This window comes from Hyperolius riggenbachi, chromosome 2 (assembly GCF_040937935.1).
Source record: "Hyperolius riggenbachi isolate aHypRig1 chromosome 2, aHypRig1.pri, whole genome shotgun sequence".
Taxonomy (NCBI): Eukaryota; Metazoa; Chordata; class Amphibia; order Anura; family Hyperoliidae; genus Hyperolius; species Hyperolius riggenbachi.
This window is the reverse complement of record NC_090647.1, coordinates 212,002,697-212,015,302: the sequence shown is the minus strand read 5'-3', so window position 1 is coordinate 212,015,302 and position 12,606 is coordinate 212,002,697. Positions and strand designations below refer to the sequence as shown.

Sequence of the window (12,606 nt, the reverse complement as noted above, 5' to 3'; positions counted from 1 at the left end):
ATGTTTCAGAGACATAAACAAAATTGTCCAAATCCAGCATTGGCCAAAAGTAAATAATTTATCCCCCTTTCATTGAGTTTAACACATAATTTAACTCACAAATTTAACTTACAAACAAACTCCCGAAGAGAACCTGTTTGTAAGTAGGGAACCTCCTGTATTTACTGTAAGTGAAAGCAACATTGGATTAAAGTAATTTATAATGCTTGTTTTTTCTGGGATAAACTAACATGTTACATTTACTGTAAGTGAAAGCAACATTGGATTAAAGTAATTTATAATGCTTGTTTTTTCTGGGATAAACTAACATGTTACATTTATATGTACACATGTATTTTTACATTTTAATTTTTTTGCAGTAGTGGTCCTTTAAATAATTCAGAGTAGGGGCACCAATAGCCAAATATAGCGTAGTATGTACTGGTAGTTGAAATGAAGTATGATAGAGTAATAAACTATACTCACAAAGCAGGGTTACCTCAAAGGCACCCACTGTATAGGCAGGTAGGGAGATTGGACCTGACCCCACTAAGGATTAAGAAGTCGGTGTAGGACGTAGAAGTAGAGGAGTAAAAAATAGGGGTAACACCCCTCCACCAGGGGTGGACTTGAGATAGAGTTGATATAGATCTATTTGACAAACACATTGGCAATTTTTGTGTCTGCTTTGAGGAAGTAAGTCCACCACTGCCTCCTCATGTTTTAAACTTTTTAGATACTTTTATCCTTTTGGCGCGTTTGTATCCATACTACGCTTTAAATAATGAGACATAATAATGAGCTCACTGTTTTGGTTTTCACATGAAGCTCTTACTTATTGCTTTTAGGTAGGACTGGTTTTGGTATAATGACAGCTGTTCCATGTGGAAAGATGTCTTTTTAAAAACAGGTTGTGAGATAAAACAATTTATTTTTGAACCAGATATGCAAACTACCATGGCGAAGTACCACAAAATACTACCTGATCTAACTGTTTATACAGCTACAGTATATATAACTCGGTTCCCTTTCTGAATGAAAAGAAAACAGAGAATAATAATAATGTCTGCTTTTACAGAAATTTTCCTTTAGGTTGGATTCACAGTGGTTATACTGTATTAATGCAGGCGCTGTATTTATATCTATGTCCAGTCTGCATTACAGTCACTGTAATGCAGACTGGACATAGATATTAATACAGCGCTTGCATGCAATGAGTTAGAATAACTCGATCAGTTACAAGGCAGTACTGTGAACAGCCCCATAGAATTGTAAGGGCAGTAAGTTAATATGCAGAATTATTCTGCGATTCAAGTCACCACTGTAAACTAGGCCTCAAGCTGTAAAAACTTGGGTGTTCAATATCAAGCACTTCATAGGCCTGTTTTCTACGGGTAGATGAAGGAGGTGAATTTACCGCCCTTCAGCTGCTCCCAGTCACCGGCCAGGAGCTTGCTAGCATGGCATGGGTGGTGGAGAGATGGTCTCCCCTTGGAGTAGCATCTGAGCACAGTCGCCATCCTCTGACGCATCATGAGTATTTGGCTGGTGGGTAACGCCACCATGTGTCAAACATGACAACCCCGGCGTTACCGAGCCCTACCATTTGGCTACATGTAATTGTAGCTGAAAGGCGCTTGTGCCTGGCCAGAAGACTGAACTGCCAAACAAGCGAGCAGTTGAGCTGGCCATGGAAAGAGGCCTTATTATTTGAAGTACTCAAAACCCAAACCAGATTCACAGACTGAAATCAGCCCTGTTCACAATTTAATAAAACTGAACTATAGGAAAATGTAAAACACACAGTTTATGCATATCAAATATTAAATGGGTTTTATATACAGTACATGCAGGAGACATAAGCGAACTGCCTACTCATCATTGTACTGCTACTCCACAACGTGCAGTCAGCAGGGGCTTTGCCAATGCTGTGCTGCCCAGCTTCAAACGGGAGAAAGGTGACGCGGTAGTTATAAAGCTTTACTGGTGCTATTATGAACTTTGCTGGATATGCACTGTCAACTAGAGGCTTTGCTGCATACGTTTGCCTTTCACCTGTGCTGACTGCCCTGTCTTGCTTATTGTCCATGGGGGTCCCACATGTGGCCGCTTTGCTTCGTGCATCGTGACACTAAAGGCCCATACACACGTCGGATTTTTGCGAACGACCCGTCGTTTGAACGTTCCGTCGTTCGCACGTCAAATCCGGCGTGTGTACAGTTTATCGTTCGGGTGATAAGACTGGTTTTCAGTGATCCGCCCGGTGGATCGCTGAAAACCAGTCTTATCACCCGAACGATAGTCTGTACACACGCCGGATTTGACGTGCGAACGACGGAACGTTCAAACGACGGGTCGTTCGCAAAAATCCGACGTGTGTATGGGCCTTAACAGCCTATAGGCTTCCATCCTTAGTCTGTTATTTTTTGCTCACACAGCCTGTTTGCTAGTGGTCGGCCAGGGATGTAGGTGCTGGTTGGGAGATGATTGTGTGGTGTCTTGGCCAACTCATGTGTTTTTAATCTATTAGTGTTAATTAGATTTTCTGCTTTTGATAATAATAAAGTCTTGTTAGGTACATACTATGAGATTTTCTGGCAACTTTACTGTCAGATCGATTATTTCCAACATCTGATTTCCGATCGATTTCCAACTGTTTTCCGTTCACTTCTATCGGAAATCGATCAGAAATACGATCAGACATGTTGAAAACTTGGAAATATTTGATCTGACAGTAAATCTGCCAGAAAATCTCATAGTGTGTACCAGGCATTATACTATATACATATATATATATTTTGAACTGGTTTAGCAGTTGTAGCTCTGGGATGTCCTGCAGCTGTTTATCCCAATCCTGCATTACTTACAGTATTTGTAGTTATAAAGCTTGTAATTCTGACTGAGCTGCATAGCTGGGCTATCTCAGTCACAGGACTGGTTGGATGGGAATGATCCAGCATTGAGTTGCTTTGGCGCAGGATATCCTGTAAGCTGTACTTGCTACATTTGATTGAAAGGTTTGCTGAGCACATCTGTATGAAAATGGCAGTGGCAGTGTTGAGAGTACACAGTGGTTGTATCATTTGCATTCACCCCAATGCCCGTCAGTGCCAGACATGTGACAGAGGGAGTCTGGTAGCTAATAATAAGAAAAAATTCCAGATTTGGGCTACATAAAATTCAAGCAAACCTGAAGCGCAAATAAACTTATGAGATCATTATCTCATAATGAATTGTATGTGTGGTACAGCTAAAGGCAGCCATACACTGGTCGATGTGCCACCAGATCGACCAGCTGACAGATCCCTATCTGATCGAATCTGATCAGAGAGGGATCGTATGGCTGCCTTACTGCAAACAGATTGTGAATCGATTTCAGCCTGAAACCGATCACAATCTGTTCAGCTGCTCCTGCCGCCTGTTCCCCCCCCCCCCCCCCGCGCATACATTACCTGATGCGGGCTCCGGGGCATCTTCTCCTCTTCTTCTCAGCGCTGCACCCGCTCCATCCCGGCGCTTCCTGTGTCACTCCGTGACCAGGAAGTTCAAATAGAGCGCCCTCTATTTGAACTTCCTGGGTCACTGCAGTTACCCAGGAAGCGCCGGGATGGAGCGGGTGCAGCGCTGAGAAAATGCGGAGAAGACGCCTGGGAGCCCGCATCAGGTAATGTATTTTTCGTCGGATCGGCCGCCGCTAGCGACGCGCACTTTACCCGCGGGCGATCGAGGGTAATTTCCCGCACGGCGCGATCAACGGACCGATCCGATTTCGGGAGGAAATCGGATCGGCGGCGGCGTTTACCGCGAACGATTGGCAGCAGATTCGATCCCAGGATCGAATCTGCTGTCGAAACGGGCGAGAATCGGGCCAGTGTATGGCCACCTTAAGAAATAGAACATGAGTAGCAAAGAAAAGTGTCTCATACTGTTTTCCAGTACAGGAAGAGTTGAAAAAAAGATCAGTTATCTATGCAAAAGAGCAGCTCTGAACTCTTCGACCCACTGGGTCCAATACAGTCCTGTTTTCTGAAGCACTTAAATAGGCAAAAAAAGACAGGCCCATGTGCAAATCACGTTTTCCCCTGCGTTCTCTACAAGGTGATAATTTTACAACTTGTTAATTACCAGCAAGAAAGAAAATACTAAAAATAATTTTGAATATAGTTTTTCAACTACTTTTTGGTACTTTTTTTAATTGCTAAATGCTGAAAAGTTATTTTAAAAACAACATGAATTGCATATGGGCCACAGTTTGAGATACGGTTTTACTACAGGAAAGTTCAAAGGATCATTATTTCTGCTTTGTTTTATAGCTTAAAAGACAGAGGCCCATATGCAATTCACTTTTTCACCTGAGTTTTCTCCTAGGTGATTTTTTCACAGCTTTTCAATAAAATGTCTTTTACACCACCAGCAAGCAAGAAAATGCTCAAATTAAATTTGATAGTACTTTTTCACCAATTTTTTGGTAACACTTTAATTTGTAAAATGCTGAAAATTTAGGAGATAACTCAGGTGAAAAAATGAATTGCATATGTGCCAGAGTGTGGTTTCTAAACTGCAAATATGACAGAATGATGCAATGTTATATATAACTGATAATTAATATATGAGACTCTTTTCTTTGCTAATAATGTTCTATTTATTATCTTTACTACACATACAATTCATCATATCATAAGTATTTTTAGCTTCAGGTTTGCTTTAAGAATAATATATTGTACCGTGTTAGCCATCAGTAAAAGCAAGAAGTTTTAAATCAGGATGATACGATTTATTGGCTAACTACAAATGAATAAGAATAAACAAGCTTTCGGCCTTGCAGCCTTCGTCAGGTTTACATCCTGTTAGTTTGCAAGCTGGTGGTACAGACAGCTTATATACATGCAACATCAAAAGGGAAAACAGATATTTTTTTCAAGCATAAATACGTCATTAAAGAGAACCAAAGGTGTGTTTAAAGAATGTTATCTGCATACAAGAATACAAGAATGTTATCTGCATACAAGGATCCTTATCTTACCCCATTTAGATGGTCTGTTTGTATTAAGGCATCTTAAAGAGAACCCGAGGTGGGTTTGAAGAATATTATCTGCATATAGAGGCTGGATCTGCCTATACAGCCCAGCCTCTGTTGCTATCCCAAACCCCACTAAGGTCCCCCTGCACTCTGCGTGAGGCTGTGTTTACATCTGTAGTGGCAGTCTCAGCTGCTCCCCCACCTCCTGCATAGCTCCGGTCCCTGCCCCCGTCCCTTCCCTCCAATCAGCAGGGAGGGAAGGGATGCAGGCGGGGACTGGGGTTCTGCAGGAGGCGGGGAGAGCAGCAGACTGACACTATAGAGATAAACACAGCCAGCTCTGACAAGCTGTTTGTCAGCAGCGTGGCTGTGATTTATGAGGGATTGCAGAGTGCAGGGGGACCTTAGGGGAGTTTGGGATAGCAACAGAGGCTGGGCTGTATAGGCAGATCCAGCCTCTGTATGCAGATAATATTCTTCAAACCCACCTCGGGTTCTCTTTAAGATGCCTTAAAGAGAACCCGAGGTGGGTTTGAAGAATATTATCTGCATACAGAGGCTTGATCTGCCTATACAGCCCAGCCTCTGTTGCTATCCCAACCCCCCTAAGGTCCCCCTGCACTCTGCAATCCCTCATAGATCACAGCCACGCTGCTGACAAACAGCTTGTCAGAGCTGGCTGTGTTTATCTCTATAGTGTCAGTCTGCTGCTCTCCCCGCCTCCTGCAGAACTCCAGTCCCCACCTGCATCCCTTCCCTCCCTGCTGATTGGAGGGAAGGGACAGGGGCAGTGACCGGAGGTATGCAGGAGGCGGGGGAGCAGCTGAGACTGACACTACAGATGTAAACACAGCCTCACAGCACAGCTGTGATTTATGAGGGATTGCAGAGTGCAGGAGGACCTTAGTGGGGTTTGGGATAGCAACAGAGGCTGGGCTGTATAGGTAGATCCAGCCTCTGTATGCAGATAACATTCTTTAAACCCACCTCGGGTTCTCTTTAATACAAACAGACCATCTAAATGGGGTAAGATAAGGATCCTTGTTTACTCTATTGCTCACAGACCTGGTATTAGGATTGACCCAGAGGTATCGTAAATTCTTAGTTCACAAGTTCAGCTAGAGTGGCTGAGACAGTTCATATATCATCAGCATCATACCAATATAGAAAGTTGTTTATTCTTATTCATTTGTAGTTAGCCAATAAATGGTATCATCCTGATTTAAAACTTCTTGCTTTAAGAATAAGATTCATTTTACACTATCCGAGTCATTTTTTTTTTTAAATATCAGCAGAGAACGGCGTGTTGCCAATTACAGCAATATAATATATTAAATTAAAATAAAATAACATAAGTAACTCTATACTGAGATTTTATGGACAAAGTAGAAAATGACCAGCCTCCACAGGAGATGCCGGCAGTATGCCCTGTCTCCTATTAGCGTACAACACATTGTTAGTGTTCCATAACAATTGGACAAGTGAAAGCAGACACAATGCTCAAATTACCCTGCTCATAGCATCACAACAGACATGCTGTTTGACCTGACTCTCTTGTACTTGTAAACAAGAAATTAATGTCCTCAATAAAATGCTTTCTGGGAGCTAGACAGACAAAAAGCGGCTATCAGTTATCATCCTAATGCAAGCCCAGAGTGCGTATGGAACCAAAGGAAATACAACAGCTCCCTAGAAAATCTTAATGTAAATAATCCAATTTGAACAAAAGGCAAAGCAGTATAATGCATCTCACTGTATGACAAATAGCAAAAAAAAAATCCCATTTATTTCAGAAATTGGCTAAAACTTAACTTAATGGGCTCCTTGTCTGACAATAACAGCTATATAGTTACAGGAATGCTTATAAAAATAATAAAAAGCAGTATAGTTAACAAAACCCTGTTTTAATGAGCCACCAGAAAGGACAGTTATTGTATAGACTGTCTGATGCAGAAATAAAACTAATCGTTCCCTGAAATTGCATAAGCCAAGGAATCACATAAGTCAAGCCAGGCATGTCTTAAGCCCAAATGTGGCCTGCTGAGCCTTCTCTGGTGGCCCACAAAGCTCTCTACAGTTATTGATTCCATGCGACCCACAGGCCGTAGCTGTGGTGCTACATGCAGGGGCCACCTTTGTTGCTTGCCCTTTGCTCGCTAGTAAGTTATCAGCCACAGGGCTGGTTCTAGACTTTTTGCTGCCTGAGCTCCACAGATTGTGATCGGTTTCAGGCTGAAATCGATTCACAATCTGTTTGCAGTAAAGGTGGCCATACGATCCCTCTCTGATCAGATTCGATCAGAGAGGGATCTATCTGTTGGTCGAATCTGATGGCAAATCGACTAGTGTATGACCACCTTCAGATAGTTTTTCTGTAAGATTTTCAGTAATTAGATTATTTTCTGTAAAGTTCTGGTAGAGACTGGTCATTATCTCTGGTGCATTGTCTTCTGGTTATCTCCTGCTGAGTAGACCAATGCCTAATTGCTAGGCAGATAGATGGTTAGATAGATAATTTCCAACATGTTGGAAATTATCTATCTGGCAGGTAAATCTAACAGAAAATCTTGTGTAAGGAATACACGGTTCGTTTTGAACCATGTATCGAGCCACTCAATCGACTCCGGCTCGTCCCCGCGGGTGCCCGGATCGATTCCCGCTCGTCCCCGCGGGCGGCTTCTTATCTTCTTATCGTTTTTTACTATTGTCCTGCCCGCGGTATCGAGCAGGAATCGATCAGGCGGGGTATCGGACAGGTCGGAAATGATCAATCGAGCCATCAGCGGCTCGATTACACGGTTCAAAACTAATAGTGTATTCCCAGCATTACAGAAAATTGTACGGTGTGTACTAGGCACAGTCATAGTCTTATGATCAATCAGATCTAAAAATGGTCTCCAGAAGTAACTCAGTTAGAGTAGAACTGCGGATAGTGGTTGATGGAACTAAAGATATAACAAAAGATACAAACTTGCCTCCTCTAACGTAAAACAATTTAATCAACTTTAAAGAGGAACTGCAGTGACAATAACGTAATGAAAAAAGTGCTTAATTTTTACAATAATGATTTATAAATGATTTAGTCAGTGTTTGCTCATTGTAAATTCTTTCCTCTCCCTGATTTACATTCAGACATTTATCCCATGGCAACATCTTTTTGATCCTTTTGAGAAAAGGAAAAGATTTATCATGGGAAAGGGGGTATCAGCTACTGATTAGGGTGAAGTTCAATCCTTGGTCACGATTTCTCTTTAAAACACACAATAAAATGTACTTAATTCCCTTATATAGAGTATGGAGCTGGACGTGCTGGGGAAGGTAGTGAGCTTGAACAGGTGCTATGGCCAGCAGCATCGCTTGGGCGGTTATCCATCCCAACCCAGTAGGTCTCTACTTTGCCAAACCTCTATTGTCAGTGCTACGCATTTCAGGGGATAGCCCCAAAAATGCATAGTAACATAGACTAACGTAACCACTCCCCACGGAGGTCACTGTAGCAGCATTTTGGCAGGGCAGAGATCTTTCTACCAGGATGTGACAGATAACTGCTCTATTGGTGCCGCTGGCCAAAGCACCTTCTCCGCTCCAGCTCTCTACTTTCCTCAGCACACCCATATCCATACTTCCCAAGGGAGTTATAAGTACACTTTTATTAATTATCTTACAGTTGATTAAATTTTATTACATCAAAGGAGGTGCAATTGTTTCTTTTCGGATTTCTCTAGGATAAGGCATGACTCCTACCACTGGATGGAGTACCTCTATAAGCATCTTTTCTACAACTGCCAATACACACAATTCAAGAGATACAATATAAATGTAGCATTTTTAGTTACGTTATGCAACTTCAATATATTTCAACTACACATTTTTAAAATATTTAAAAATAGTGCAGCATAAATACTGAACCCTATATATGATGTTAGCTATAATATCCTGATTATTCATACAAAGCACATAAGCAAACAAAAAAAAATGCAAAGGATGACAGAATTTCTAAAGTCATCATTCCGGTAATAGAAAAGATCAATATAGAGTCTAAAGATATAATGGCTGTCATTGTGCTGATGAGATGAGACATCTTTCTCTGTCTGCAAGTAAGTGGCAGCTCCCAGCTACCTCTGCAGACAGCCACCGTTCTTCGTGGCCCGTGGTTTCTGATATGCGCCTCTGAAGCATTTCACTGTGATGGTGAATGAGTAGCGATATTCTACAGATTGTAAGCTTACATTTGTAGCTGTTTATTGTCTTGTACTATTTTAAGTGCAAGCACCATGTCCTGTAATGTTGCTGTTCAAGTGCTTTTGTTACTATGTTGAAGTCAATAGAAGTATATATTTTAAAGCATCTCAAATGCACTGAATTTTTTTTAATGCATCCTACAAATAAGTAGCTTCTTGTACCGGGATCATGTGCTGCATTTAAAGGAGTTCTACAGGAACTCATTTTCTTCCTGGTGAAGGCAGTCCGCTTCTGTCTTGGACTGCCAGGCAATGTCTGGGGCTGGGCACTGTGGGACACACCCCCTTCCACTGATCACTGTGGGATTTGTGTCACTATCACTGAATGTAGCTCTCCTCCAACAGTGCAGGGAGGGCTACATGGCTGTAGCTTTTGCCTATGAGAAAAGGTATTTCTGTCATCAGCTAAAAACAAAATGCTCTGATTGCTGTTGCTATTCTCAATATGTTAGTTGCATTTGGGCAATTCTTTACTAGAACTTCCTCTATGGTCTAAAAGATTACCCACAGCATGATAACCTTTAGTGGGGAAAATAATTAATTAAAACTTCAGGATTTTATGATTTCCATGAATTGTAACTTGGTTTCACATTCCTGGGAGCACAGAAGGGGTTAAGCCTCAGTGTTTACTTATGAGCAGAGAGCTATGGCAGAGCTCAAAGGTCTGATCCACAGCTACTGATAAAATCTAATGGGATGCTCTGATGTGGCTAAACAAGGACATAACACACTGCAGTGAATTTCTTAAGCAACTATATTTGGAATAAGGACTTTTCATTGTGTGCTGCACATGAGTTCAAGTCCGCTTTACTGATGACCCAGGAAACGAAAATAACTGAACCTATAAAAGCAAGCAACTACTGATTAGTTAGCTGGCAGCTGCTTTATTAAAGTGAACCTCCAGACTAAAGATCTACTCAGCAGCACTGAAAAGGCTTGGTGTTTCTTTAACAGTTTCACAGTATCAGAACTTTGTTTTTCTTACTTAAGCCTCAATTTTAGCTGCACAGAAGCTAAGCTCCGCCCCATCAAAGAAATCTGCCTGGGCATTTTTTCCCTGATGCTGTGCAAAGCATGATGGGATTTCCTATGTTGTTATTCACGTTGCCTAGCAACTGGGAGGGGTGATCAGCACACAGGACAGTTGGAACTGTGGCTCATGCTCCCTGTCACCCATCAAATATTTGCCTATTTTAAAACAGGGTGGGTAAGAGATTATATTACCTATTTTAATTAACATATCTAATGTAACTTAATGACAGTATGTTTGTTTAGGCTGAAGTTCCTCTTTAACTGGCTATTAATGGCTTTGGTTGGCTAAATGTAATTCCCTTCCTTAGACAGTGGAGCCCTGCTTGTTAAAATATATTGCTCATTACCACTAGCACTGTGCCAGTAGTAAGGAAATGACTAAATGCTATTACAGCGCGAAGTGTCACTTCCTGGCAAGTGACAGAAGGCATTGTTACTCTATGTCGCACTTTGTCACTATAATGTAATAACAGCATGTAATCATGAACATTCCCTAACAGGGAACTGTCTATTCAACATAGGTCTAGAGCTGATTTCCTTGACCTCTTTATTTCAGACATTAACGCTAAGGAAACAGTTCTGCTACAATCAAATTTACTGTAACCAAACGCAGCAAGAAGTGCAAATCTGGAGTCCAACACACTGCAGCTGTCACCATTTCAATGCATTGTCCAGGGACAAATAAGGGCATGCAGACAGCAGATCGTTATTAACACTACAGCAGTCAGTTAATATGAAAACAGTCAGGATGTGAGTAGGCAAGATGACCAGGAACTAGTTTGAATTTATTTAAACAAAGAGACATTAAACAGATTTAACAATACATTTTTAAAGTGAATGCTTTCACTATCTGGAGAGGAAATCATAACTCATATAAACCTATCTTGCTATAACGGAGAAGCAAAAAGTAAGCAGACTGGACATTTATACAAATGCACAATGTCAACAAAGGATGTAAAAAGCCCAAAGCCCCTAAACTATTGGGAGGTCAGTACCCTGGTTCATCCACCACAAACAGATACAAACATCAGAGAGTCATTAGATTGATGGAAAGAATCATCGGAAGACCCCCCCCCCCCTACTCAACCTCCTCCACAACTTCAGACTGCGCTCCACAGCACTGAGATTGCTATCGACCCCTTACACCTGACCACCACTTTTTTTCAGCTGGCTACCTTCAGGCTGTACATTTTGGATGATCTCCACCAAAACTTTAAGGTATAAAAACTCCTTTTTCCCCTCTGCTGTCTACTTCCTGAATGCCTTTCAAGCCATTCCACCTCCAGTGCCCACCCCCTTCCCTTTACAGCCCCCCCCCCCCCCCCCCAAAGCTGTTGGATCGATTGAACTATCCAGCGTAACACTATGTCAGAACTGCACCCTGTTTATTTAATTCTTATTTATTTATTTATTGTATTTATAAAGCGCCAACATATTACGCAGCGCTTATCCTAATTTACACTTCTGTTTTTTGTTTTTTTTATTATTTTAGTATTATTGATTTGCATTCCTGTCTCTGCCTGTTCTGTTATTTATTCTTCCTATGTCTACTCTGATCAATTGTGATGTGCCAAACCCGATTCCGGGCACAACCCAGTCGTGCTTGCAGATTAAAAGTATTTCTGATTCTGATATTATCTGTCTGGCGTTTGTACTGATCGGATATATTTACGGAACGTTGACTGTAGTGCATGTGCCCCTAAAAAGAGAGAAGCCAAGTATATGGTAACAGCTAAGTGTCTGAGAGGACAACAGGAACTGAAAAGATAAAGTTATACAAAAAAGCCACCGAATGCATTTCATTCAGAGCAGACTTAATAAACAGGGTCTGAACTGCTAAAGCTTTTATGCTATGGCAATCATCTCAATCATCTATGGTCAGCAGTCAACACTGTTCCTGCAAAACAGGAAGTTGGTGAAAAATAAAAACTGAAAAAACAAAAATTCCCATCTCTGTGCCCACATGTGATACTATACAATCCTACCTAATAAATAGTAAGTGTCCCTGCGTCCCATGTCCATGTGATAGTGCTTTTTTGCACTGCCCATGTGCAGGGAGGGATGCAGAGACACTGGCAAGAGCTGGGGGGGAATGCCGTGCGGCAAAAGAAGACAGGTCTTGAAGGGGGGCGAGCCTGTGAGCGTGTGGCGTGCACGAGCGGTGCGCAATGTATGCACAACGAAAATTTAAAAGAGAAGTGCGGGGAGGGGAGGGGGGGGCAGTGGCGGCAATAGCCTAGCATTTTTAAACGGGCCTTAGGCCTAGTAATAAAATAATGCTGTGATAGAAATTGTATGAATCATTCACCAGCCTTTACTGTGGCATGATATGAC

At 41.7% G+C, this 12,606-nt stretch overlaps 1 protein-coding gene across 8 annotated transcripts in view; it reads right to left on the bottom strand.

The window, feature by feature from the left end:
* Window positions 1-12,606, bottom strand: part of ATP11A (ATPase phospholipid transporting 11A) — a 230,613-nt gene that overhangs the window by 143,005 nt on the left and 75,002 nt on the right. The window lies entirely within an intron of this gene.